Here is a 4126-nt window from a genome sequence, read left to right on the forward strand (position 1 = left end):
TGAAATTAGGATCCGACCCCGATATTAATAAAGTCAACTCTCGGTCAAACTTTTTAAATCTTCTATTTTCCAACTTTTGCCAATTCACGCTGAAATGACCTACAAACCTCCAAATCAACATCCGGACATACTCCTAAGTCTAAAATCACCATACGGACCTATTGGAATCATCAAAACTCCATTGTAGAGTCATCTACACAAAAATCAAATTACGGTCAACTCTTTCAACTTAAGACTTAAACTTAGGGACTATGTGTCTCATTTCACTCCAAAACTCACCCGAAACCAAAACCAAACACCCAGGCAAGTCCTATAACCACAATATAACATAGGAAGAAATAATTGGTGGATCGGCATTAATATACTTAAAACGATTGACCAGGTAATTACAGAATCCCTTTGAACTTTTCCCATTTTCTTTGCTCGGTTCTAACCTTCAATTCTTCAGGGATTTTTGACCTATGAAATGTTTATCAGATTAAAGTCTGATCAAATATTCATAGGTCAAAAATCTCCAGTGTCTTGATGACTTAAACACATAGAGCTTCGTTCTTCTATCCTTGCATTTGATCTCAATAGGTAAATCCTTCTCTCCCTACTTTGCTTGGTTCAATTATTGCCATTTGTGGATCTAATTTAATCATCATGTTCTTGAGCATGGGTTGGATTAGTCAATGATTCTTTATGACGAGCATTTGCATGATTAAATTAGTGTTTAATCATATATTTTAGTTAGTATAAATTGTACTTCTATCCGTTGGTAATTTTGATTGAGCTTATGTGAATTTGGACTCCACTTAGGCCTTCCCGTTTGATTTAATTCAAATTTGGGACTATTCTGTTGGATAGTCAGGCCCAGCGAGTATAAAGCCCAATTAGACAAAGATGTAGGTAGTAGGTTTGTTGGGCTAGAAGGCCCATGCACAATGCCGAAGGAAATTGGTAAATACACGCGAATTCATTCTAGGGAATCATTTAAATAACTGCTAGGAAGCTTCCTAGAAATGGAAAGGGGGATTGTTTAACAAGAAAAGAGTGAGCAGGGGTTGGGTATTAAGGTCTGTGAGGCAAAAATAGAAATTTGGGGGACTAAAAAGAAAAGAAAAGGCTGAAAGAAATGTGCTCTATATAACAAATGACCCTCTGCACATTTTCAGCATTCATATCCATCTCTGAAAATTCACATCACTTGTTCATATGCATACACTCTTACCCACAACTCTCTCACACACACACAAAAGAGCTCACTCACAGTCAAAAACAACTAAAAACCATTTCTTGAATTCAAATTTGAGATCTCAGATCTAAAGTTCAAAAATTCAAAACACAAACAAAGAAAAACAAAAGAAAAAATAAGATTCAGGAGGATTTCGAAAGTGAATTTAATGTTGTTGATTTAATCCACTTTTTCTGGGTTCTAGAAGATTAATTACTCTGGAAATGTTGTTTTGGCTGCTGACTCTGTTGCTGGTTCTCTGATTTCGAGCGCTAAACTTCATCCCTCAACTTTCTGATCTATATTTGTTCTATCCTCATTGTTTTAGTGCTACTAGGTATGATCAAAACCTTCTGTAATACTCCATTGATTTTCATGAATGGGGATCCGAGTTGTTCAGATCCATATGTATAATTAGTTTCATAGATGCACCATTAGATTTGCCTATAGTTTCTTCTATGTTAGCTTATTGTTTTGATTGTTTTTTATTAAATGCTTAAACTAAAATCATTCGCTAATCAAGCCTAGCAACTGCTCAATGCTTTGTGATGATTAGCTTCTCGTGAATTCATCAATAGAACTGCCTATAATCGCTTCTTTGTTAGCCATCGATTCTGATTGTTTAAGCTGAAGCAGGTCATTAATTAGTATATCCTAATTGCAGATTGCTGAAGCATGATGATTCTGGAAGCAGTAATGAATAGTTAATTTTAGAATTCGGACTAGTTTAACTCATTGTAACATTGTTTCACATAGCATAGGTCATTAAAGTCGCTTTTATTATAAATTCAACTTAGAATCCCTGATGTAATAAATTGTTGCTGTAATTTTGAACTCAGATAGCCATATGCTTGATATTTAAAATATTTTTTTTTTTTACTCTTGTGATGACATATGAAAATTGTACAGAACTAGCTATTGGACATTTGGGCCTCCATTTCCGAAAATGTTGGGGCCAACGAGGTTGTACCATTAGTTTGATATCTCAAAAAAAAACTATGTATCTCGTTTGTATATGGGTTCAATTCCAGGCCCATTTGGATGCTTGTCATGCCGCCTAAGTTGAAAAGCCGCTCCGGAAAGGCCAAACGCTATGGGCCTCGCTCCAGGCCCAAGCGCTTGCATTCGACCTCATTGGAGGTCTCAACTTGGGCCTGGGGTCACATGTAAACCGGGAGAAATTTAAAAATAGCCAAATTTACAAGTGGTCATTAAAAAATAGCCACAGTTTCTAAAGTAATCAAAATTTAGCCACTTTTCATGTAAAGATAAATCTGAACAAAAAACAGTGTTGAGAATCTGGAAAATACCCCAGTATAATATACCGGTCCACCATAATATACTGGAAAGTAGAGCACCGGTGCTCCAATCTCCAGTATATTATACTGGAACTTTTTCCATGTTGGAGTTCCAGCATAATATGCTGGAAGTTCATACACAGGTGCGCCGATCTTCAGTATATTATGCTGGAACTTTTCGTGTTGCAGCAAAATAACGGCTATTTTTCATTGACTTTGCAAACGCTGGCTATTTTCGAATGACCAGTCCGAAAATTGGCTAGCCCGTGCTATTTTTACACGTAAACCACCAAATTAATTATTACTTAGTTTAGTTCTAAATCAGAATAATTAAGGCACAAAATGAATCCTTTGGTCACAACTTTACTCATCTACGTACCAATGCCTCTTTATAATGTAGAATAGCCTCCCGCTTTACCTATGTTTGAGTTATACAGTACTAGACCTCAAATAAGTCAATGATCCAATAGTTCGATGACAGTAATTTATTTAATCCTTAAGCATTTGATTCAAAGCATTAAATAGGCGGCAGCTCCCCATACATGACTTTAAGATTAGAAATAAACAGTTCTTGAATATCGTAGGAAAAATACAGGGGAAGTGCACGGTTAGCCACTAATAACATATGTATTTACTTTTAAGTCACTGTTTAAAATATCTTTAGTCTTTAGCCACTGCTTAAATAAACTTTACCTGCCCAGACGCAAATACCCTTCTGCTCATACAAGTTCAGGACCAAGTGTCCTTAACTTTTGAACTTGCAACTCTAAGTTCAGGACTACATGTCCTTAACTTTTGAACTTGGAACTCGAAGTTCAGAACCACCTGTCCTTAAGTTATGTGCTTGTAACTCTAAGTTAAGGACTACTTGTCCTTAACTTTTGAACTTATAAGTCTAAGTTCAGGACCTATTGTCCTTAACTTTTGAGCTTGTTAGTCTAAGTTCAGGACCAAGTGTCCTTAACTTTTGAACTTGTATATGTAAGTTCAGGACCAAGTGTCCTTAACTTTTAAGCTTGTTAGTCTAAGTTCAGGATCTATTGTCCTTAACTTTTGAGCTTCTTAGCCTAAGTTCAGAACCTATTGTCCTTAACTTTTGAGCTTGTTAGTCTAAGTTCAGGACTTCAGGACCTATTGTCCTTAACTTTTGAACTTGTAACTGTAAGTTCACGACTTATTGTCCTTAACTTTTGAGCTTGTTAATCTAAGTTCAGGACCAAGTGTCCTTAACTTTTGAACTTATAATTTTAAGTTCAGGACCAAGTGTCCTTGATTCAAACCACTACATATGCACGTATTTAAGATTCTGATTTCCTAATTTTTTTTCCCCATAAAATTCTAGTTCACCATACTAATAGTTATACTAAGTACTACTCATATTATTAAGCTCGTTGGCGCTCTGATGAAAATATCACCTTTTTCCCTTTTACCCTTTATATTCTTTTCTTGCTTTTTTCTAGGTCCTTAATTTGTTGATGATTTCCCTCTTCCTATTTACAGTCATCTCGTCTCCTTTCTTGTTAGTCGGTCAATCTCCTTCACCTAAACCCCAAGAAATAGAGAGGGGGAACTGGGTTAGGTAGTGAAATGAGCTCTTCAAGCTCACCTGGTC

At 36.0% G+C, this 4126-nt stretch overlaps 1 long non-coding RNA gene across 1 annotated transcript; it reads left to right on the plus strand.

Annotated features, from left to right (window-relative positions):
• Window positions 1–1166: 1166 nt before the first annotated feature.
• LOC107814912 (uncharacterized) lies at window positions 1167–2219 on the plus strand. Its single transcript, XR_001654658.2, has 2 exons — window positions 1167–1553; window positions 1881–2219. It is a non-coding gene; the product is annotated as an uncharacterized LOC107814912 (long non-coding RNA).
• Window positions 2220–4126: the final 1907 nt, after the last annotated feature.

The sequence above is a fragment of the Nicotiana tabacum genome, chromosome 5 (assembly GCF_000715075.1).
Source record: "Nicotiana tabacum cultivar K326 chromosome 5, ASM71507v2, whole genome shotgun sequence".
Lineage (NCBI taxonomy): Eukaryota > Viridiplantae > Streptophyta > Magnoliopsida > Solanales > Solanaceae > Nicotiana > Nicotiana tabacum.